Raw genomic sequence first — 25,891 nt, 5'->3', positions numbered from 1 at the left:
CGGTAAGTAACACATCGCGCACCAAGGGCTGAACTAAAGAGCAAAACAACACGTGACCCGCAGAGTTACCGAAACGCTCACACACCGAGACGGAGGTGGGGCAGGGGAAAGCCAGAGCAAAGGTGGGCGAGGCCATCAATCCGCCGCCAGCTTCCTACGGCATTGGGTGCCGCGCCGGGGAAAGGCTAGCGCCGTGCACCAATGGGGATGGTGGGAGGAGGCCGAGTCAAGGGAGACGGGTTGTTATTGGGTTGTTCGCGCGTCTCCGCCCTCTTCTTTCTCCCTCTGTTTCTTTCCGTCCCCCCACACCCTCCCTCCCTCTACATACGCCCGCTCTCGTCTGCTCCGTTCCCGTGCCCCGCACAGACGCACGCCGGAGCTTGCCTAAAACGCCAAGCGAGCGTGAAGCCCAGATAGACACGCGAGGTGGTCGGGGGGCTGCAGAGCCCGCTGTTACTGAACGAGCATGTTAGGCCCCCTCGTCGGGCGGGAAACGGGGCAGGCTCCAGCAGCTTCGCACTCGATGCAGAATCAGTGACCGTACGGTAGAGGTAGAAATAAAAAAAAAAAAAAAAAGAGAGGGGAGGGGGCCATAGGGACCCGCCTGTGTGACGGAGGAAGCTGAGCCGGGCCGATGTTTACTACTCCAGGGCGGATACGGATGAGGGGAAGCTTTCCGCCAGCGATCGAGAATGAGGGACAGTTTTCCTCAAAAGCAAGACGCTGCAGCGTGGCCCAAAGGCGAGAGGCGCCAGAGCTGGCCATCCCCCCATCTAACCAGCCGGCTTTTGTGTGCCTCCATCACCAAACCTGCCGCCGCACATCAAGCCTGACCCCGGCTAATGCTAATGGACATGGGATCAAAGCCCAGGCAGTACGAAGTCCTGCCCTGGCCAGACTGATAGATACCAGAGGAATGTAGCTTTCATGCTTCGGTAACGCTTGTGTAGCTTGTAATGGCAATAAAGCTCCGTTGCCTTGCCTGGTTCTCCCCTCTATCCCCCAGGCAACAGAGCTTCCCTGTGTTTGTCTCCCTTCCTACTACACACACCAAAGTTTGCCGTCCTAGTGTGCTTCTCCAGCGCCAGGCACCCCTGCGAGCGAGCGGGCTTGGTCCCTCTGTGTCCCCAGCCACACATCTCCCCCCAATCCCTTCCCTGCCTTTTAGGCGTGCCGCATACACCCCTCTGTGACGGCCACATCAGAACTAGCTTGGTCCCCCCGATCCCTCCGCTCTGGAGAGTGCCTGTTCCCCCGGGAAGTACCCTCCTACTCATACACTGGAGCACCGCCACACTCACAGTGCACTGGCTGGGTCTCCAACCCCCGCCTTCTCCCCTCCCAGGAGCCAGAGCCGCCTCCCCTAAATCACTAGACATTCCCTGCCCAGCCCCCAGCCTCCTTTAGCTCCCTGAACCCGTATAACAGCGCCCAGACCTCCTCCCCCTATCAGGCATTTGCTCTTGGCTCCTCCCGCAAGCCCCACACAAAGTAACGGAGACTCTAGGGGTAGCCGGGTGGGCTGCTGGTTGTGCTAGTTTGTCATTGATCAGGGGCTTGTTTGCCTTTTCTCCACAGTTGCTGTGTCTGTGTACGAAGAAATGCCACCTGGAGAGTGAAGAACGAGGGGGGGAGGGGGCGTCGTTCATGTTTTAATTAAGTAAATTAATTGATCACCGTGTTTTGCGTTGCTCTGTATCAGGGCAGCGTTCGTGTTTCCTTGCGAAACAAAGCCAGCCGCACTGGGGGATTAGAGCACATCGAGGCAATTAGGTAATGAGAGTTGTGAAGGGGGAGTGTAGCAGCCTCACATGCTTCCCCAGTGTTAACACTCTGGAAATCTGCCGCGGCTGCAGTGTGTTTTTGCAGGCTTCTTTCCTTGTGGCGAAGGTGCGCGCACGAGTCCATGTTTTTCTAACCATTACAAATCCCTATTCCTAGGTTGTGTGACTCTGTTTTCCACGGCTACGTTTTACGGTTCATCTGTGTGCGATGGGATCCCGGCGCTTCTCACCCTTGTTTGTGCAAAGCCCCAGTTGATGAACGGCTCTCAATTAGAGGAGGTCCCTGCTTGTTTACGAGAACCAAAATTAGTCATCTCACTGGGCTTACACGCACAACAACAAACAGCGGGATCAATTTGTCCCTTGCTTGTACAAGAGAGGGGAGGAAAGGGGGGGAGCGGAATTATAGAAGCGGGAGGTGATTTACCATTCTCTGTCCCCTTCCCTTTGCACCTCTTTTGTGTGGGGGGAGGGGGTGTGGCAGCACGGAGACCAGCAAAGATCTCAGTTCTCTGTGTGGGGGAGGAGGGGACACCAGACAAGCTCTATGATGCGTGTATATAGGGAGGGGGCGGTCGGGATCAGGGGGACCTGGCTAGCTGTAAGGTGCGGGGGTGGAGAAAGTGGGAACCAGAAACGATCTATGATGTGTGTATGGGGAGGGGGCGGCCGCGGCGGGGAACAGAATGGGCCAAGAGAATATCGGTAATGTGTGTATGGGGAGGGGGCGGTGGGGAACAGAATGGGAACCAGAAACGATTTGTGTGTGTGTATGGGGAGGGGGCGGCCGCGGTGGGGAACAGAGGGGACCAGAGATGAGCTGGGGGACCGGTGGGGAAGAAGGAGCCTAGCGAGCTGTACGGTCTCTGGGTGGGTGGTGCGGGGTGGAGAACAGAGCGGGACCAGACAAGCTCCGTGGTGGGTGAGTGTATGTATAGCCCCCGTGATAGAGAAAAACAAAATAATTGCTTGTTCTGAAGCATGCAACATAAAACACACCGTGGTGGAAAGGGGGGAAGTTATAATAAGAGTCTTGGGATAAAGACAAAAGTGTTTATTGAAAACCTCTGTTTTTAATCACAGCCGCATCTCCTTTCCTAGACTCACTCGCAAAGCTTGTCTCCCTTTTGCATATGCATAGGAGAAGGGGCCAGGAGGTCAGACAAACATTCTTGTTTTTAAATTTCTGTTCTGAATGCCATCGGGACGTTCATGTGTCTGTATATTATGCAGCTGAAGTCATCTGTTTTGAATGTAAAGTTGAAAAAATATAGTTTCCATAGTGCAGGGCAGAGGGCGGGCGCAAGCAGCGAAAACAATCCAGTGTTCCCTTAGCAGCTTGTGATCCCCTCCACGAGTCTAGACCCCATACCACACGTACACACACACACACAAGTAAATACAGCGTATGGCGCTAGCTACTCCATGCACACGCCATGCAAGAGAAAGTTAAGGAAGAGTCTCTGTCCTTTAAATTATCCTTGGTTCCGGCCGTAATAACTCATTTAGAAACCAATTCCTGTACCTGAAATAGGAGAGACTCAGCTATAAGTATCAGCAGGCTCAGGTTGCAGTATAGAGGGTTTTTTTTTAAAGAACCCCCTTTTCCTCGGGAGACTGGGTCTTCACATTTTAAGTATTAAGCTACTTACCTGTTTGTTTTTTACTTAAATTAATATGTTTAACACAGAAAAGGGGAAAGGCAACTGCTAAAGACCTGGGATATTACCTTCCAGGAGGGAGAGAGAGATGGCCGGTTGTTGAAGTCTCTGCTACTGACTTACCATATGACCATTGCCAAGAACCAGTAACCTCTGTGCTTCATTTGGAAAATGGAGATAATACTTACCCACTCTGGCAAAATAATTTGAGATCTGTGGTTTAAAATGCTGTAGAAGTGCAAGGTATTTTTTTTTATTTTCTATGTATTACAGTCCTTAATGAGGAAAGTTTCTTATGCAAAGTCAGATATGGTTGGTTTTCTAATCTTAATCTTTATGAGCCAAATTATGACCCCATTTCTCAAATTGGTACTTATCTGAGTAACTCTTCACCAATATGAGTAAGAGGTTCACAATTTAAATGTATAAAAATACAGAAGGCTATTTCTCTGAAAAACTTTAGAATTTTTTTTCAGAAAGTTATGAAATATTAATTATTTGGGGTCTCAGGCAGATCTTTAGAGTTGGCATTTGTAAAAGAGTAATAATTATGAACATTTTCATAATGAAAAATGTAATTGTAATTATAGCAGCAGAATCAATGTTTAACAAACAATTTATGTTGGCAAAAAACAATAAAAAGAAGGAAATTTCCTTTTAGCTCACACTTCTGCATAACAAATTGCTACTTTTTTGTATTTTTTTATAAATACGTAAGTGGTAGTCAGTAATAACTTTTCATTTCATGGTGCTGACTGATTTGTGACACATGCAGTAAATATTGATATTTTTTTCTATTTAATTATTTTTGCTTTGTGGATTTTAACTTAGTAGGTTACCAAAAAACAGCAGTGTATGTCTTTAGTGCAGGGTATGGGAAGCACTGGTCCAAGAGTCCATGAGCTTTAAGAAAAAAATGATTTAATTGGTACTGGCTTCAAGGAACAAACTCTAGCAACAAACATCTCTGCTTTAAAATTACATGGATGGTCTTTCCTCTTCATCTCTTTCTCTGCAGGATTCTGAGCCTTGTCTTCATGCCACACGTTATCTCTTAAGAACACAAGAATGGTTATACTTGATCAGGCATTCAATGGTCCTGTGACCCGTGTTGGTTGGCCCACCAAGCCGCTAGGGGGTGGTGGGTCGTTACTGTCCCAGTGGCCGGGCTGCATCAGGCTGTCTGTCACTAGGGAATTAGTGGAGGGACGGATGCCAGCACAGGTCTATAACACGCCTCTCAGGCAGGGGAGCACCGGCAAAGGTCTATAGCACTATTGGGATTTTGCTACCCGAGGCAGGTTGGCCAGGGTAGGGGAACACAGGCCCACCCAACTCCACTATGTTCCAGCCCAGGGCCCTGACAGTGGCAGGGCGAGGGTCCTGTCAGCGGGGTCTCTCTGCAACATGCTGATCAAATAGACTCACCGCACTGTGCAGTTCTGTCCCTGGGCTCCTTCCTACCCAGTCCCTTGAGCAAGTCCCTCCGGTCCTTCCAGCTCATCCAGTATTCCGCTGCTGGCAGCTCCGGCTCCCCCTCTGCCTCAGGTTCCTCCAATTCCTCCAGGTACTCGGCTCCTGGCAGCTCCAGCTCCCACTCTGCCTCAGGCTCCTCAAGTTCCTCCGGGAACTTGGTGGTAGGCAGCCCTGGCAGCCCCATCCTTCCTCCAGGTCAGGTTTCTCCTGGTCCAGGGCCTCCCTGGACCAGCAGCAGGATCTGAAGGGAGCAGTCTGTGTCTTCCTCCCTCTCTGGTGCTGCCCTAATTGGGCTAAGGGACCTGCCTTTATACTTCTGTTCCACCCCTCTCTTCTGGGGGGTGGAGTAAACTTGGTCTGATCCCGCCCCCTCAGGCTGAGAGAGTGCCTTTTTACCCTCAGGTTTGGAGGGAAGCCACCCTGGTCCATCTAGTCCAGTATCCTGTATTCTCACAATGGCCCGCGCCAGATGCATCAGCGGGAATGAACAAAACAGGGTAATTTTGAGTGATCCATCCCATGTTGTCTAGGCCCAGCTTCTGGCAGTTGGAGGTTAAGGAATACCCGGAGAATGAGGGGAGTCCCTGACCATCTTGGCTAATAGCCAGTGGCGCACCTATCCTCCATCAATTTATCTAATTCTTTTTTTAACCGAGTTATACTTCTGGAGTTCAGAACATCCCATGGCAATGAGTTCCACGAGTTACCATGCACTGTGCAAAGAAGCACTTCCTTTTGTCTGTTTCAAACCTGTGGCCTATTCATTTATTTGCGTGACCAGTATTCTTGCGTTATGTGAAGGAGTAAATATGACACTTCCTTGTTCACTTTATCCACACCTTTCATGATTTTATAGACCCTGACCATATCCTCCATTAGTCAATTTTTTCTAAAATGAACCGTTCCAATCTTTATAATCTCATATGGAAGCTGTTCCATACCCTTAATCATTTTTGTTGCCTTTCTCCATACCCTTTCCAGTTCTAATATATCTCTTTTAAGACGTGACAACCAGAACCACACTCAGAATTGAAGGAATGGTCTTATGATGGATTTATATAAAGGCATTATTATAGTTTCTGTTTTATCTATCCATCCCTTTCCTAATGATTTTCTAATGTTCTTTTCTGATTACTGCTGCACATTGAGTGGTTTTCAGAGAACTATCCACAATGACACCAAGATCTCTTTTGAGTGGTAACAGTTCATTTAGAACCCATGATTTTGTATTCATAACTGGGATTATTTTTCCCAACGTCCATTACTTTGCGATTATCAACATTGAATTTCATCTGCCATTTTGTTGCCAAAAGTCACCCAGTTTAGTGAGATCCTTTTGTAATTTTTCACAGTCAGCTTTGGATTTAACTATCTTGAGTAATTTTGTATCATCTGCAAATTTTGCCATCTCACTGTTTACCCCACTTTCTGAGATCATTTATGAATCTGTTGAACAGCATTGGCCCCAGTATAGATCCATGTGGGACCCCACTATTTTCCTCTCTCCATTGTGAAAACTGACCATTTATTACTACTCTTTGTTTCCTATCTTTTAACCATTTACTGATCCATGAGAGGATCTTCCCTCTAATCCCATGGCAGTTTGTTTTGCTTAAGAGTCTTTGTTATCAGATCTTGGCAAAGACTTTCTAAAACTACAAGTACACTATATCCGCTGGATCCCCTTCAGCCACATGTTTGTTGACATCCTCAAACAATTCTAATAGATTGATGAGGCATGATTTTCCTTTACAAAAGCTGCATTGACTCTTCCACAACATATCATATTTATGTATGTGTCTGATAATTCTGTTCTTTACTATAATTTCAATTTGCCTGGTATTGAAGTCAGGTTTACTCGCTTGTAATTGCCTTTAAAAAAAAATTATGTTAAATTAGCTACTCTCTGGTCATCTGGTAGAGAGGCTAATTTAAGTCATAGTTTACATACCACAGTTAGTAGTTCTGCAATTTCATATCTGAGTTCCTTCAGAACTCTTCAGTGACTTTTTACTGTTTAATTTATTAGCTTGTTCCAAAACCTTCTCTTTTGACACTTCAATCTGGCAAATTTCCTCAGATTTGTTACCTAAAAAGAATGGTTCAAGTGTGGGGATCTCCCCCACATCATCTGCAGTGAAGACTGATGCAAAGAATTAATTTAGCTTCTCTGCAATGGTCTTGCCTTCCTATAGCTTTTTGGTGCCTGTGAGCTTGTCTATATGGGAAAGTTTCAGTTATACCAGTATAATTATACAGGTAGTTAAAATGCTATAGTATAGCTCCCTGTGAGGACAGTCCGAGGACTTGTCTACACTACAGAGCCTTGGCTAGTGTAACTATATTGGCAGAGCCCCTTGATGGAGATGCAGTGTAAGGCAGAAGGAGGCGCTCTGCTGGCATAGTTATCCCACCTCTCCAAATGACATTAGCTTTGCCAGCAGAAGTACTCTTCTGTCGGTGTAATTGCATCTATGCTGGGGGTTTTGCCAGCATAATTATATCGTCCAGAAGGGGGGATTTTTTTCACACTTTTAACTGATATAGCTATGTCGGCAAAACTGTAGAATAGACCATCCCTTAGAGTGTTTTTTTGGCTTAGTTTTAACCACCGTCAAATCAATATAAACTAAACCAGAAAAACAGCTCATGTCAGAATAACAGTATCCATTTGAGGCGTTATACCACTATAACTATTGCACTTTAAATTCACACCATACATGACACCGTATACTTTCCATGGGAGACGAATGGTAAATATGATGTGCCTGTCTACATGCCCTCAAAACAGGTGCTTGTTAAAGTGTAAAAAATATTCCCTGAATTTGTTTTCTATTTTTAATTGACTTTCAAAAATGTCCAACCATTTTTTCTCAAAACTCACTTATTCCATCTAGCTTTCAACCAGTAATTAAATATTAACTATTATTTGTACACTGGTAGTGCCTAAGAGCCCCAATCATTGACCGGGATCCCACTGTGCTAGACACTGTATAAACACAGATTAAAAAGACTGCCCCACCCCAAAGAGCTTACAATGTAAGTATAAGACAGCAGACAACAGATAGATAGACAGGGGAGGACAAGGAAACAATGCGTCAGTATTGATCAGCGTGATAGGCAGTGCCACTCCATGCATGTTAATTACGTTACTTATATTTAAATAAGAAAAGAAAATCTGTGAGCAAGGCAACTCAGTGGCAGTAATTCATTGATAAAGAAAGAAAAATTGCACTCATTTCACCTCTCCCTTTCTACTTCTTTTGTCACACCACTCCTGCCCCATTCCTTTACCCCACCATGACTTCATCGGCCAGGTATAGTGTAGGAATGCTTTGCTGGTGTGGCTATCCCTATATACTACACCTGCAAAGCACTCCTACTGTGGACACAGTTTATACCAGGAAAACTGAACGTTTGCTGGCGCAGCTTATTCCAACTGTCTCCAAATGAAATATGTTATACAAGCAAAAGTGCAGTTTTGCTTGGATAAGTGCATCAATACGAGGGGGTTTTGCTGCCAAAAAATGTTACCGGTCACAAATCACACCTCTAATCTCACCCTAACTGACATAGCTATGCCAGTGAAAGTTTGTAGTGTAGACCTGGCCTAAAAATAGTGATCCTGTTTAGTTCAGACTTAGCTAACATAATCCATGCAGCTAGACCCTTGTACCTGCCCAGAGCCCCATTGACTTCAGTGGTTGTACAGCAGGGATTTTTGGTTCTAAGTCCTGGATTGGAACCTTATATATTGTGAGCTCTTCAAAGCAGAGATCTTGTGTGAAATCCTGACTCATTAAAGTCAGTGGAAGTTTCACTATTGACTTCAATGGGGCAAGTATTTTACCTTGTTATATATTTGTAGAATACCAGGCAGTGGTGTTCCATTCATAATGAACAAATCTAATCCATTAGTACTGATTTTTTTTTTAATTTGTAGTTTCTTCCTTGATTCTGACCCTCATGTTAGAATTCAGCAAAATTTCCTTAGTCCATCTATGGCTGTTGTACCAATCTGATACTCCAGAAGTAAGAATGTGACAATTGCATTTTAAAAAAATCTGTTTCCAAATACAACCATTGCACCTGTTTAGTCATAGCTATGGATAATAAATGATGACAAAAGAGCCAGCAACATCTCATTTTTGCAGGCAAAACTCCTTCTGAATTTAGTGGTGAAGTTTGCCTGTGCAGATTGTTTATCTGTATAGCAATTAAATATTGGTACATGTATTTAATCAGGTAAATGACATTAGTTTTATTTACTTTTTAAAAAAAGTATATACAACTACATTGACCTATCTGCCAAAGAGCTTGATTCTGCCAGGCCACTGCAGCAGAACTCAACTCTGATTAGAAGTCCACCAAAGGGTGGCTTGTAGGTTCTCAGGCCCTAAGTAAATGTAACCACATTTAAATATTACCCAAGGGTCACAGCCAGGCTGTTGCAACACTTTCTGAAAGACTGGATGCACATATACCTTGAATTTCAATCCAAATAGGCAGGGCCAGTGCAAGGAAGTTTCTCGCCCTAGGCGAAACTGCCACCTTGCCCCCCTCCCGCCCCCAAGCAGTGTGGCATCTCCGCCCTGAGGCTCCCTCCCGTGGCAGTTCCCTCCCCTGCCCCCGGGGAGCCATCCAACACCTCCCCACCCCAGCTCACCTCTGCTCCAGAAGCCCTGCTGTCGGGAACCCCTAGGCTGGCTGCCAGCAGCTCGAACTCCCTCTCTCTCCCAATGCAGCGGCCACTGAAAGGCTTTTAAAAAAAATTGGGGGCACTGCTTTTGGGCGCCCCCAAATGTTGGCGCCCTAGGAAACTGCCTAGTTGGCCTAAATGGTAGCATCGGCCCCGCAAATAGGTCTTATTTTTAAATACCTGTGTATTCAAGGATAAGGAACAATTGTTGTAAGGGATGTTGGCTTGGCTGTTGCCCTCCCACCTGTTGCTAGGATCTTAAAGCAGATGGTAGCCAAGCTATGAGAAAAAGGGTGGAGAATTATTATGTGCATGAGTAACTTTCACTTATGCTACCAGGACCACAGTTATCTGTTCCAACAAAAGAACAAACTGATTTCTGTTTTGATGTCCTTGAACTTTTATATAAATGTGTGAAATCAACTTCAACTCCCCATTAAGAAGTTTATCTCCACGTTTTCTGACATAAGGCCATTCTTGTAATAAGTTTCAAATTTGTAATCTTCCTCACACAGGGGAGATTGTGTGTGGCAATTCTTTCCTCCTGCTCCAGTGATTATAATTATAGTAGCTTTGTACTTTAAGCAACCACTACACATTTTAATTAAGTAATTTTTAAATTATAAAAAATAATCAAATTAGGTAAAAATACATTTGTCTGAACTTCTCATACAGAAAATCCATACTGGAAAAAGGAAGCAAAATTGAGGAAATCATGATCATGCATTATTTCTCTCTTATTACTTTTCCTGAGTAGAAATTTTGATACTGTTTTGTATTTGCATCATTTCAACCATAGTTTTATTTTTTTAAATAGTTCATAACTCAGTAATCCATACATGGATGCATTTGACTATCCAGAAGAAAATAAAGAAAGACTATAGTTCCATGTTTTACAGCAATACAATTTGGAATTTGTACAGGAGAAGATTGTTTTGAGAATATATTTTTATCAACACATGACCATTCTCAAAATTAGTGTACATACATAAATACATATTCTCACAGGTTTTGACCCAAAATCCATTAAGTCAATGGAAAAACTCTCATTGACTTAAATAAGGTTTGGATCAGGCCCCTAGTGCAACAAACTGTTGTTTTGGGGGCATCATTTACTGGGGGGGGGCAGTTGTCTCCCCCAGCCCTGGTTTGTCCTCCTCTCCCTGTCCTGTTCATAGGTCTGTATGCTCCATTGCGTCTTCCACTTTTTGCACCCGCTTCTCCTGACAGTATAATCACATATGTTCTATGTGCTCACACAACTTTGCCCCCTTCTCAGAATTTGTCTTGAAATGTGCCGTGCTGGTGCTTGTATTCTATCAGGTTAATAAATATGGTGTGTTACAACATAGGCACTGGAAAGGACAAATACTATAATCCAAAAATATGTGTTTATTTTCTCAATTCAGTGCAGTTTCAGTCTCTTGTGTAAAGAATTCATTTTATAATCTTCCATGGAGGATTTTTGTTTTCACAAATAAAAAAGTAAAATGCAAGTGACCGAAGCAAATTCACAGACTCCAAGAACAAAACAAACAAGCAAGTAAACAAACCAAAGGACAATAGATGGACTCTCGTCGACCTTAGCTACGAGCGTGAGCGAATAGAGAGACGGAAGAGCTTTTTCGTATGCTGTGCTAGAAAGGACCTGTTCTACTCCAGATCCTCCAGGGCTGATGTGAAAATTACACACTGGAGCCAGATCTACGTCAGTTAATCGTAACACCAGGATTTTCTTCCTGGAACATCTCCCTTGTCTTTTCGGACACACGTCCTCTTGTAATTTAATATGCTTACGTCTTGCATGACCGCATTGATGCCGTATGTGCTGCTGCTGCCGCTGAGTTGGAAACTGGCTCTGTGTGCCGGCTCAGCCCAAAATAGCTTTCGCCTGCCCCTCAAACTGCGGATTGTCATCACACGAAACTAAATACGCCTCCGACGTAACATGCAGCTAGCTCTGCCTGCGGCTAAGGGGGTGTAATAGAAGCAGCCACGATTGTTAGTGGAAGGTGGGAACCAGAGAACTGCTGTTGGTGAACCGCCTCCTCTTTTGTGTCTGATCACGATCATCCCTCGCCTCCTCCTCGGTTTGCCCACACTCAGCGTGGATGAGGTAAAGAGCAGGACATGCGTCCTCTTGGCTCTTGACAGCTGCCTCGCTGTGTGTAATTGAACTGGGCTGCAGTTAGCAGGAAACTTTTAGCTGCTCAGTAGGTGTTCACGTGGAGTCCCCAGACATGTTTTACGAGGTAGCTGTTTTCCAGAGTTGTTTTGCTAATTTGACCTAAAGATAACAGAGAAAATGTGAACCACTCTTGTGAATGCTGCCACCACCTGGCAACGAGTCTTCCAAACGCCCAGCTTCAGCACTCTATTTATAGGAGTCCTTCCAACTAGTACAAGTGTGATTTGATGTAATCGAGTCTCTTTCTCAGTCTACATTTGTGTAAACTAGACATGAATATATGGGGAGGGATGGAAACAAGGAAAGAGATTAGGCTCTATGTAACCCTTATGCTATTTATGAAGAACTACATATCCATACACTGAAAAGTGTTAACAAATTACTCTTCTGAAAGATAGTTGAAATTCCTCATATATAGGACATAATCATGTTTCCATTCAAGTCAGCAGGAATATTTCATATCAACAAATAATTTTAAACATTACTTACTTTTATACAAAAATAAATATTCACAGACCTTGGAAGTTAATATTGTTACCCCCTCAAACCTGAGCAGTTGTGCAATATTCAAAGGCTTGAGGGTTGTTTTGATTAGGAGGAGAATTCCATAATGGAGTCAGGCATTTCTTTGATGCAAGTCTGTTTATTTACAAAGAAATGTACAAAGCTCTGTTTCTATGAACCCAGTAGGAAGCAAATGGGAGGCAGTTTCTTTCCTCACAGTTCCAAGCTTCCTTCTAGCCAGCACTCTGCCCCAAAATCTCCCTCTCTTCCTTTCTCTCAGGGCATCTGTCCTGGGGCCTGATTGCCATGTGCTTCCCTCTGCTGGCCAAGCATGGCACTGCTGGCACTGCCTGCCTTAGTTTCCTTCTCCTCAGCTCCACACACTGGTGAGGTGTGGCATAGCTCTCTGGCCAAATCATAAACAAACCTTAACCCTTGCCGGGGTAGCAAAGGACAAAACTAAAAAGTCCCAACAAATGAAAAGTTTCTTCTGTTCATTGAGGACTTCTCTTCAGCCTGTCCTCTGGGTCTGTTCCCAGATCCTTTCTGTGGTAGGTGCATGGGTCTCTCTGACTCTGGTATACAGGAATGGGCCCCCTACTCTGATTCCCTTGGAGTACCATTCTCAGCCCCTACTGGAGTCTATTCCTTGTGTCCTTCCTTGCTGTATAGAGCACTGAACCCCCAGGCTGGTTCTTGTAGAGTACCCAGCCTCCTGCAGACCCTGCTCAGGGCCTTCCCTGTGGTATCACTAGCAAACTGATCTCTCTCAGCCCTTTTAAAAGGCCCAGGGGTCCATTAAACTATCACCTGACCCTGTTAGCTCCACCTCTTCAGGCTTGGAAGCCTCTAATTAATTATGGCACAGGTATGGCTGAGCCAATCTCCCCTTAAAGGGGCCAGTCAGCCATGACAGCTGCCTTACCAATGCTCCTCTTGCTGCCTGCTCTGGCAGTTGTTGCTCATAGACACACACAATACCCAGCCCTCTGTATTTGCATTCTGATTCCACTGAAATCCCTTGGTCTGCATAGCTCCACTTCTGACCAGCCTTGCATGTGGCATATGATTTGGGTGGTGACTCTTATTGTTTCAACTGTCTTATGTCCAAAAGGAGCTAACTGCTTCATTTGTCCTGAATGAAGGGTGACTGTTATGCCCACCAGCTTCAATCAGGGCTGGATTACCCAATAGGCATACTAAGCACGTGCTTAGGGCACCAGCAAAGCAGGAGGCACCAAAAAAAGAGATTTTTTTTTGAAAAAAAATTATATTTGATATGTCCAAAAAAAGCATCAAAATAGTCATCATGGGAAAAATCAGAACTTTGTTAGACCTCCTTACACTCTACTACACACTCTTCCCCCATTTTTTTTGTTCTCTTTTTATTACTTATCCCCACCTAAACCAGGGGGGCATCCTATTAACCTAGATCGAAATAAATGGATCTGATTTTCTCAATTATGTTTTATTATTGATATATTCTTCTGAGTTATATGTACTTGATTCGTTTTTTCTCTCTTTCTCATATATATTATATATATATACATAAAAATAGTGTACGTTGTATAATTTGTTTTTTTTTAAGTTCAGATAACTGAGATAAGGGGCAGAACATGTGGCTGTATCAGCATCTGTAACTGATCCTCCTACTCCTGGTAGTAAAACAGACATTGTTCTAGAAGATGTGGATGTGTCAGAGACTGAACCTGCTCATACTAAAAATAATAGGAGAAAAGATCCTGGTATGTGGATTGATTTCAGTACCGATGATGTAGCTTACTGGATAGATCATGGACCAAATGACTGTGAACACCACACTGGGCCATTTGAGAAATCACGTTGGACTTTTACCAATGGCAACCAAACAAGATATTGTCCGCAAACAATATTTTTTGGCATGAAAGCAAATGGTGAGAGATACACTCGAGAAGGGCTACTGTATTCACCATCAACAGGGTCTGTGTACTGTTTTGTTTGCAAACTTTCTGAATATAAACCTTCAACATCCTGGTTTGCTGCAGGTGTATTTAGTGACTGGTGGAATACTGTTTTAATTGAACAACATGAAAATAGCACTACTCACAGAGATTCAGTGTTGACATATTTAAATCAAAGACAGGAATTTGGATGGGGGAGCACCAGAATCTTTTCAGTGCTGAGGGCCTCTAAAGATCTTATTCCAGCCTGGCTTCAATGTTTCACCCAACCTCCATCGTTACAATAGCAAGTTTTACACATTTTGTGTTTTGATATTTAAATAATCCTTCAATTGCATCTAAAACTTGAGTTGTCCCATCTAAAACTTGAGTCTGGAAAGGCTGTTCCAAACATCCACTTAAAAGTTATTCCATTTCTTCCCTTGACCTCTATGTGCTTTCTCTCATGCTGCCTCCTATGCACGGGAAAAATTCCTTGGCAAAATTTGTAAGGTTGCCCCTTCTTTTTTAAGTTTCTTCCTAAAACCTCACATTGCCAAGATGCCTACAGAGTGATGTCTGTGACATTTGTTAAGCAAGTGATGAACTGTGACCTTGGCTTTCCTGCTACACACTAATTGTTTTATTGTGTAGCCTCATCCTCCCACCATTCCTCCATCCCATTTGTCAGCTTTGTCAACCTCTTGTATCCTGTTCAACATGCAGATACAAACTATCTAGAGCACAAGCTGGTCCTTTGTTACTTGTCTGTCCAGTGTGTAGCGCAGTGAGACCCTGAGGCTTGATTGGGGTTCCTAGACACTACATAACAAATAATATAATATTGGACTCAGTTGGCCCGGTCCTGAGCCAAACTTGGCTCATCTTGTTCACACTACATTTCCATGGTGAGTTGTGCGTTGAATAAGGCAAGCAGGATTAGGCCCCAACATTCTTTATGCCCCCATAACTTCCATTTATCTCACTGGAAATCTTGGGTGTACAAGCAGTACTAGATTTGACAATGAGAGTTTTCAGTGATTATAGAATGCACACTAGAACTCAAAGAACTGATATTACAGCTAATAAAGGACAACAAATAAATAAATAAATAAATAAATGCTAATGCATGCTTTATTTTGTAGCCAAAAAACAGCAGAGGTACAACTGACACAAACAACTGCACCAAAAAAATCAAACTGAAAAAAAAGAGAAAACTGTTTTCTCTTATCTCTTTCGGGTCTAGTAATCTTAGGTGTTACTTGTAAAATGTGTATATGTACAGTTTTCAGGCAGAAATATGAATTTTACATTGACAGTGTTGCTTTAAACATAAATACAAATATTGATAAAATATACTTGATGTTTCCACCAGCAACCCCCAAAGTATTGTGTTCATACGGTCGATTTTTACAATTTTCTTTCTCTGAGTAATATTTTGAATATAGTAATAAGTAATGATAATGTTTGTGTAAACTGTGATAAAAATATATTTATTTATTAGATTTACATAAAGTATATCATTTTGAATCTTGACAACAAATGCCTTATAGGTGGGATTCACAAGGGGACTTGGGCACCTAACTGCCCCTTTAGGCACATAAGTCCAACATTTAGGTACCACTGTCATTCACAAAACTCCGACTCAGCAGCTGCCAAACAATGTAGGCACCTAAAGTCCCTAGGTGCCTCCATTTCTGCTGATGGGCATGCGCACAATCAGCTCAGTCTTGACAGCACCAGGCAGCTCAGAGCCTAATATCTGCCCATATCATTCGTGGGGCCCCTTCTAGTAGATGTGCTCAGAGGCTGCCATATAGTGTGTCTAACAGATCAAACACTGCACAATAGGGTGGTTTCATACAACAGATAGCTAAGGGTTAATGCCTCTTTCACCTGGAAAGGGTTAACAAACAACACCTGACCAGAGGACCAATCAGAGAAAAAGATTACTTTCAAATCTCAAGGGGAGGAAGCCTTGTTTGTAGTTTTTGGGTTTAGCTTATTCTCTCTGGCCTGGATAGGACTAGAGGTGAAATCAGGTTTCTGCAATCTCCCTGCTACAGTCTCTTATCTATTCAGAATAGTGAGTAAGTAAAAAGGCGGTTTATAGTCTTTTTTTTCTTTGGTTTTCTTTATGTGCAAATGTGTAGTTTGCTGGAAATATTTTAAATTGTATTTTCCTGGATAAGGCTGTTTATCCATTTGTTATAAGCTAATAGACCCTGTATATATTTCATCTTGATTACAGAGACAATTTTTATGTTTTTTCTTTCTTTTTTTATTAAACGTTGCTTTTTAGACCTGTTTGATTTTTTTTCCTAGTTAAGGCTCAAGGGTGATTGAGTTGTACTCACCAGGAATTGGTGGGGGAGAAGGGTCTTCCAGGGTAACCTAGGGAGGGAAATGGTTTATTCCCCTTTGTTGTGAGACTCAAGGAATCTGAGTCCTTGGGGTCCCCAGGTAAGGTTTTGGGAGACCGGAGCTTAATCAGGGGCTCCACCCAAAGTCCTGATTGGTGGCAGCACTACAGGATCTAAGCTGGTAATTAAGCTTAGAGGATTCATGCTAGTATCTCATTTTCTGAACGCTAAGGTTCAGATTTGGGAAAGAATACTATGACAGGTGGCCACTCACACATCCCCAGAATACTGGACATTTCAGTACTTCTGGGCATGGAGTAGGCCCACCCTCACCTGCGTGCCCCTTCCCACCCACGGGCATGACCTTGCACACCACACGTGAGACACTATTTTGAAGAGTGCACTGTGGCAAGGTCACACGCTCTTAAAAATGGCATTCCGCTACAATACCAAGTCTGGTTTTGTTTCAATATTGGACAGAGACAAGCCTTAGAAAAGCAGGATTGTCTGGCTTAAAATTGGACAAATGATCTGACTACAACACAAAATGGATGCAGAGGATGAGGTGCCCCTTACACTCCACACATCACCTCCATATTGGTGAACATAACGAAATTCATTCTGTACATGGGTGGGAAAAATTATTGGGAACACTGGACACCACTCTGGGATGGCCCGAGTCTCCCCCACTCCTCCCAAGGCAGGACTGGCCCAAGTCACCTGGCATCACTGCTTGCCTGAGTCCTGTCAGTGCTACCCAGGGTTGGGGATGACTGGCTGAGTTCTACAGTATCAGTGGCTGACTGCCCGAGCCCTGTGCCACTTTGGGCTGGGGCTGACCACCCAAGTCCCACATCACCCAAGTCTGACTGCTCGAGTCCTGGCTCCTGGTATTTCATGTCACCACTCGCTCCCCCTTGAAATTTCCTTCACACCCCGATGATCAGTCGACAAGAGCAGAAAGGACAAAAGCTTATCCCCCCCCCCACCCTCCAAAAAGTCAGGAGGTCCAGGACAGGGCTTACGAAGAGGACTGTACCAGCCAAAATGGGATGTGTGATCACCCTATTCCTAATCCTAAATCTCTTTGGTTCATGGGGCTTAAACCACATCCCTCTCCTCAGAATTTCCTGCTAGTTATCTTATGTGGCTCCCTGCTCAGTTTGCTGGATTCTCTGAATCACTTTTTAAGTTCCTGTTTCTCCCCATGCATTGTTTAGGGAGTCTGAACCCTTAACTCAGGACTGAGGATTCCAGGTATTGGCAGGGGTGCCTAGAGGTTAGGTGCTACAACACTCGGCCTAAGTCCCCCTTGTGAATCCAGCTCTATATTGCTAAATATAAACCACAACATTTGTCAGTTGTTATACTAATATTATGAATAAGTTTTAATAAAGAATATTTTAACTTTATTTAGATCGACGCCAAATATACACTGTATTAGGGTTCAACTATTTTATTGATGTCAGATAACCTATGCTCAATCAGGGTATTAATCAAAGATAGATCAGCACAATAAAGAAAGGCCAATACATTACCAACCAGTCTGGAACACAGTCATGCAGTGTTTAGTCTTTGTCTGTCCCAAAGTGTGAGCTAAAACTGTATTAAATATCCTACTTCTTAATAATTGATAGAACACTTCATGCATTACCAGTTCTTACCATATCCTATCTTGTTTTGAACATAGATACCAGAAGTCAGCAAAGCTTAGAGATGTACACTAGCCATACTTGGTACAGAGTATATGTCTTCTAGCATCAACTAGAACTAGATCATCTATCTTATCCTGTTTTTTTGGTATGTTTCTGCTCCTAGCACTGAAATTACAACACTTCACATTTCCCCTTGGCTAAACAACTTAGCAAAAAAAAAAAAAAAAAAACATTCTGGGAAAAGCTTAACACGAATACAATCTATGGTTATGCAACTTAGGATGAATACAAAACACTCTGAAAAGATATGATATATCCTACTTGTTCACTACTAGCTACTATCTTATCTGTCCAACACATCTTATTCAGTCACACTTGTAGTTACAGCAAACAGGGCCACCCAGAGGATTCAGGGAGCCTGGGGTCTTCGACGGCGGGGGGGCCCTGCTTCCGAAGACCTGGAGCGGAAGAAGCTCTGGGGCCCAGGCCCCGCGAGAGTTTTCCGAGGCCCCTAGAACAACTGAAGGAACCCCCTCCAGGGGCCCCGAAAAACTCTCGTGGGGACCCTTGCGGGGCCTGGGGCCTGAGGCAAATTGCCCCACCTGCACCCCCACTCCCCGCCCCCAGCCGGCCCTGACAACAAAAAAGCAATTTAGCTAGTTTTGGTGGATACATCTGTTTGTGAGAGCCAATTTCCCAGTCTTTAGTACAAAACCATTTCTTGTATGGTAAAACTACCGCTTCAGCATCAGCATTACATATAACTATAGCTTCTCAAGCATCAGTTTTCCACTTCACCTTTGGTTTAGCCACAAAGCATTATGGGACTCTGGTTCAGTTTGGTCAACAACTGTTTGAAGAAAGAATGTGAACTCAGCATTAGTGCTAGGGATAGGGTGACCAGATGTCCCGATTTTATAGGGACAGTCCCAATTTTTGGATCTTTTTCTTATAGAGGCTCCTATTACCACCCCACCCCGCCCCATTTTTCACATCTGCTGCCTGGTCACCCTAGCTGGGGACAAATAAAGTCTATGGCCCATCTTTTCATACTCTTGCTGCCAGATCAACCTTGGAAAATAGCATATTAATATTATTATTTTAACTGATTTTTTTGTACAGACTACAACGCAGTGCACTGCAATTAGTTTAGTCATAGAGCAATTAGAGTAATGATGTGCATTCACAGAGTCTCAATTTATAGCATCCAAACTCATAGGTCACTTTAGAACACATTTAGGACTAAAGCTGGTCAAAAAATGAGGTTGGGGTGGGGGGTCAGAGGTGGGAGGGTGGATTGCAAAATTTTCATACATCTTCAAAAAGTATTTTAGTGAAAATTAATTTTTTTTAAAAATGTTGACCAGTTCTATCTACAGGTACTTTGAATATGCCATTGAGGCCATCGAAGGATGAGAACAGAAGTTATGATCACCTTATCGGAGATGTCAATGCAGAGGAAAATAATGAATTACATCAGGCCTGAAATATAATTGCAGCTCACACCTCAGATTCAAACAGAGCAATTGTTCCATAATTAGGCTTGGCAGGATTCGATTTATATCAATATTTGTCAGTAAATGTCAATTTCAGGTAAGATGCTGAAATCAATTAAAAAAATATCAATCAGTAATGGTCAGGAGCGGTCAGGTGTCACTGGCCCTGTGGTACCACAGGGAGCCCTCTGCAGCCCTGATGTCATGGCCCTGCGCCCTCACTCCCATGATAGCAGGGCTGCAAAGAGCTTGCTATGCTTCCACAGGGCTGGTGATACCCGATCCCTGTAGGTGACAATGTGGGGAAGGTTGTGGGCCTGGCTGGGCAAAGCAGAGACCCTGGCCAAGACAGCAAGAAGCAGAAGGAACCCCTGGCATCCGGGGAAGCCACCCCACTGCTGAACAATTTCATCCCAGGGCAGGAATCATTCATGAGTGGGGTGGCTTCCTCCGCAGCCAGAACTCGTCCTTCTCCGAGCAGCCATGTCTGGAGGCCTCTGCTATGCCCCACCAGGATGAAGTCTTCCCCATACTCTGCACTTGCAGGGATCCTGAGTCACTGGCAGTGCAGGAAGCCCTCTGCAGTTCCACTGTCCCTTACTCACCAGCCAGGAGTGTGGGAGGGGAGCTGTGCCTGGACAGAAACTGTTCAGCAGCACCCCATAGCTGGGGCTCCTCCTCCTCCTTGCAATCTTGGTCAGGGGTCTGTGCTCCCACACAGCCTCCCCAACATCTGTGCCCCAGTATCTCGAGCCCCTTGGCCATGCAGGGAGCTCCCTGCTGTGAGTGCTGCCCTAACCTCAGCCTCAACCCTATCCTCCTTAATTCCCAGCAGCTGTAAAAATAAAAATAAAAAATCCTTAAAATAAAATCCATAAAAATTTTTTAAAAAATCAATATTAATAATTGAAATTAGACACAAAATAAAAATGGAATTCTGCCAAGCCTGCCCATAATATAGACTACTTGTGTGACAAGGCAAAAAACAACAACTTTGCTTTGCAGGACAGCCAGTTGTTCAGGGAAGCCACATGAGCGATGACTTTACTATAGAGCCTACTCAGAGACAAACACTATTACAAACACTGGCACAGAAGGGTGAACTATGATGACACTAGAGGAAAAAACTGTTATTTCCAAGCACCTTATTATACCAACCATTGCAATGGCTAAGTGGCAATTTAAATATAATAATAATAATATAGTACAAAACCAAAACAAACCCAACTCCCTCCCCGACAAAAAAATCCTACCACAATGAGATACTCCACTGCACATGCTTCTGGAGAGGATGAGAGAAGAAACAGCATGTGGCAGACATGTAGTCATGTTGCTTACCGCTCTATTTGAAGTCACTCGTACAACAGTGATCAGTATGGTAGAAGAACCCATATAAAATAGCATAATGTGACATACTCTAATATAATTAATAGCACAAAGTGATTTCCACAAAAATTAATGGTTTCATGCATGATCCACTGTATGCTCATAGACTTAAAACAAAATGGTGACTAAAACTTAATGCAATGTTACATTTTCATTATTAAAGAGGAAGATCAGACAATCGAACGCAGGAGAGGAGTGCATCTTCATTTAAACTACTGATTATGCAAGATACATTTGACAGCACTATTAACAGAAGAGAAAGAACCAGCCATGGAAAATGAACATGTTCTTAATAGAATCTATTGTATTGAATGATGTAACTGGAACATGTTTGTACGTGATTCAGCTCACCTGTAAGTGTTTTTATCTTTCAGTATTGCCCTCCTGTTCACCTCCCTGATTCTTCAGAATTTACTTCTAAAACGCACTATTGATATGTTCAGAGTAGAACATTTTGGAATACTGTCCCCAGACAACCTCCACGGAGAAGGAAATGTCCCTCCTTAATTAGTTTAGGCTGTGTAATAAAAGAGGATGTACTATAACCTGGAACAGTTTAGAAACTCAGATAATGTCATAGAAAAGTGGGATTGGTATTGCTTTTTATAATGGAGCAGTGTCCTGTAAACTGTTATAGAAACATAGTGCACTTAAGTCCAGGGGTTGCTGGGAGTTGTAGTCTTCAGACCGGGCATGTGACAGAGATGGATTAGTTGACTAAGAGTCATGTGACGGACTGCTAGAGACCGTACATAAAAGGAATGCTGCTGGCTCAGTCTGAATTAAGAATTGAGGTTAGACCCCATGAGAAGCCCCTCTATGTGGACCTGCCTAGAGCCTAGGAGATAGTCAGAAATGGCTACCCAGAAGGAAGTGTGTGTCTTCCCTCCTAGCTTGTAGAAAGATTAAAAGGTCTGTGGGTTTTGGGACCAAGTGGTTTGAGTTTCTTTGCTTTTTAACAATATCCCTTAGTGATAGGAAAGCCAGCCTGGAGGAAAGGTCCTTGGATTGAACTGTAGTCTGGGCTTTATTTCGCCTTCTCCATCTGGTGTATCTGCCCACCAGTTTCCATCCTCCAGAACAGTTTCAACTAAACAAATAACTAAATCCCAGGAGTATAAATTACACAACAATATATTGATTGTAGAAAGATCAGAGAGTTTAAAAGTCAGTGGATGCTTGTCAAATTGTCAATTGAACACTTACAAAAAAATGGGTGTGAGTAAAGGCTCTAGATTTTCTTGCAGCGTAATCTGGTTGAACAAAACACTTAGCCTTTGTCTACACTGATTGTCAGCTTTGACTATGGGGATGTGAATAGCAATACACACCAAATGCTATGCTGTAACTCCCCCGAGTGGATGCTGCAGACACAAACTAAAAGGTTCCTAGCTGACTTTATTGTAATCCCCTTCAAATAGGACAACATTAATGCAAAGTAGGAACCTTCTAGTTTGCATCATCCACACGGGGGAGTTCCAGTGCAACATTTTAGTCTGCACTGATATTCACACCCCTGTAGTCCAAACTGCAGGACAGTCTATATGTGCCCTTAGCCACTTTCACATATTTATTATATTGAAAGGAATACTACCAGGTTAAAAATCACACATACATTAAAAACACATTTCCTTATATAAACTATGTTACTAACTTCTTAAATAATTAAAACAAATAATTTTATAAATCGAGTCTAATTATTACTCTTAATGGCATCTATTTCCTTTTTCTTCATGATCCGAAACGTCTGTTAGTCTATAAGGTGCCACAGGATTCTCTGCTGCTATTTCCTTTTTACATTCCTCTCAACTTGAAAAATGAAAGTAGATTATTCTGTTTCATATTTGTTTATGTTTAATAGTCAATTCCACTTTCTGTCTCCCATGTACTAATGCAGTGCTGTAATAATGCTCTTAAGAATATACTAAAATAAACATACAAACAGAAGACCCTGCTTCCATTTGAATTCTGAATTAATTTAAAAAACCCACACATTTAGGAACATAAGGATGGCCAGACTAAAGGTCCCTCTAGCTCAGTATCCTGTCTTCTGACAGTGGCCAAAGCCAGGTGCTTCAGAGGGAATGACCAGAACAGATAATCATCAAGTGATCTACCCCTTGGCTCCCATCCCAGCATCTGGCAAACAGAGGCTAGGGACACCATCCCTGCCCATCCTGGCTAATACCGATTTAGGGGCCTATCATCCATGAACCCATCTAGTTCCTTTTTTAACGCTTTTATAGTCTTGGCCTTCACAACATCCTGTGGCAAGAAGTTCCACAGGTTGACTGTGTGTTGTGTGAAGAAATACTTACTTTTGTTTGTTCTAGTGGTCTTAAAGGGTCCTTTTTTGTGATGAGTTTCAGTGAGAATTGAAGGCATACAGCATGTAAGAGGAGGTGCTTTACCCCTTGGAAAAGCAGGCCCAGGTTCTGTAAAATAAAAACCTTGCTTTTACATTGTATAAATTTACAATCAAATTTGCCCTGAGAGTTAGTTAATTAACTAACTGCAGTAAACTTATTTCTATCCTATATTTTAAGTAACTTCAGAAGAAATCACTCCCTGTAGATACATAGAAAGGGTAGGTTTCACTGGTTCAAGTCACCTTTTACGCTAGTGCAACATCTGCACTAGGAATTTACATCAGTGCAAAAATCCCCAGCATATGGTGTCATAGGTAGGCTGTCACTGCTTCTGCTGCTCTCACCTCCTACCCCCTGACAGAAATAAGCAATTAGAAGAGCCTCTGCTCCTGAGACCCAGAAGTGGCATGGAGCCCCACTCCATCCCTGTTTTATGGTGGGACCTCCCCAGGGTCATTGTCCAAATTCACGAGAGATGATGGAATATTTCCTAGTGGATAATTTATTTGATAAATTTAGTCTACCTTTCTGTCTGCAGAATTGTGATTTCCTCAAATGTATTCATTATTCATTGTTATTCATTTATCTCTTATTTAATTTTTTCACATTTTTTTAACCTTATTGGGTCGACTGGAGTATTGCATCCAGTTCTGTACTCCACGTTTCAGGAAAAATGTGGATAAATTGGAAAAATTCCAGAGAAGAGCAACAAAAATTATTGAAGGTCTAGAAAGCATGACTGGGAGGAAAGATTGAAAAAAAAATTGGGTTTGCTTAGTCTGGAGAAGAGAAGACTGAGGGGGGACATGATAACAGTTTTCAAGTACATAAAAGTTTGTTACAAGCAGAAGTGTGAAAAATTGTTCTCCTCAGCCTCTGAGGATAGGACAAGAAGCAATGAGCTTAAATTGCAGCAAGGGAGGTTTAGGTTGGACATTAGGAAAAGCTTCTTAATTGTCAAGGTGGTTAAGCAGTGGAATAAATTGCCAAGGGAGGTTGTGGAATCTCCATCACTGGAGGTTTTCAAGAACAGGTTGGACAAACAGCTGTCAGGAACAGTCTAGTTATTACCTAGTGCAGGTCTACACTACGGGGTTAAGTTGACTTAAGTTACACAACTCCAGTTACATGAATAATGTAGCTGGAGTCAACGTAGCTTAGGTTGCTTTATTGCAGTGTCTACACCGCACTGAGTCAATGGGAGAATTCATTCTGCACATGTGTAGGAAAAATTAGAGGGAATCCTGGCCAACACTGAACTTGATGGCATTTCTCTGTTTGACTGTCCATCTAGATATAATGTAATAAATTTTGAACAGCGCAGCCACACAATGCAAAATTTGAGGGAATGTTCTGTGCATTAGTGGACAAATCTCTATTGATTTTGTTGAAAATCAGAAAACTGGAAAAGACATTTGCACTTGCAGCTGGTCCAAGTTCTCTGTACTGAGAGCCACCTAACAGCTGTGGTCGGTTGCTTAGTCAATGGGATGACAGAGGGAGAGGAGGCTTCATTCTTTAATTCTTCCATCCTAGTGCACTGCCTCCCCAAAGCACACTTCATAATGGGGGAAAGAGCGAGAACGAGAGAAAGCCCCGGCCATCAATCTGTCCATTCCAGGATGAGGAAGAGAAGCATACACTGGAGAGGTGAGAAAAAAGAGACATATTGAGGCCCTGGCAAGGGGGAGAAGTCAGACACACAGAGCCCCTAGCATGGGGGAGGAGTAAGAAACACACAGAGCTCCTAATATGGGGGAAGAGTCAGAGATACGCAGACACACAGGGCCCCTGGCATGGGGGAAGTACAAAGTACATGCCTTACAAAAGTCCAGAAGATATATGTCAACACATTTATCTTTATCATTCAAGATGTAATCTCATTTAAAAAAATCAAGTTTCTTTGACATGACCTATTTTCAAAAAAAATCCTGTTGATGGGCATTAATTATGTTACCTTTCTTTAATTTTTTATTGACTGCAACCCATATAAGCAGTTCCATTATTTCGCATGAGATCAAAGTCATGCTAACTAGTCTACAGGTTCATAGGTCATCATGTTTAGCATTTTAAAATATCAAAACATTAGTTTTTTCCAGACATCTCAAACTTCACCAGTATTCCAAGTTTATAGAAAATCAACATGAGTGGTTCAGAGTGTTCCTAGGTCAATTCTTTTAAAACTGTTGAGTGCAAGTTATCTAGTCCTGCTGATTTAAAAATGTTTAATACACATGTTGTTTAACATCCACTTTAGTTACTATTGGGCTAATATTTCATTATCACTGTAAAATATGAATACACCACTTTGTTTCCAAATATAGAACATAAATATTTATTAAGATTTTACTTTTCTGTTATTATTGACAATTTTACCATCTTTATCTATAA

The 25,891-nt window shown here is 43.0% G+C and overlaps 1 long non-coding RNA gene across 1 annotated transcript; it reads left to right on the top strand.

The window, feature by feature from the left end:
• Positions 1-356: 356 nt before the first annotated feature.
• On the top strand, positions 357-1,675 carry LOC116815644 (uncharacterized). Its single transcript, XR_004371532.2, has 3 exons — positions 357-545; positions 578-935; positions 1,579-1,675. It is a non-coding gene; the product is annotated as an uncharacterized LOC116815644 (long non-coding RNA).
• The last annotated feature ends 24,216 nt before the right edge of the window (positions 1,676-25,891 follow it).

Source organism: Chelonoidis abingdonii, chromosome 1 (assembly GCF_003597395.2).
Source record: "Chelonoidis abingdonii isolate Lonesome George chromosome 1, CheloAbing_2.0, whole genome shotgun sequence".
NCBI classification, from domain to species: Eukaryota; Metazoa; Chordata; order Testudines; family Testudinidae; genus Chelonoidis; species Chelonoidis abingdonii.
This window is presented reverse-complemented; position numbering and strand designations above follow the sequence as displayed.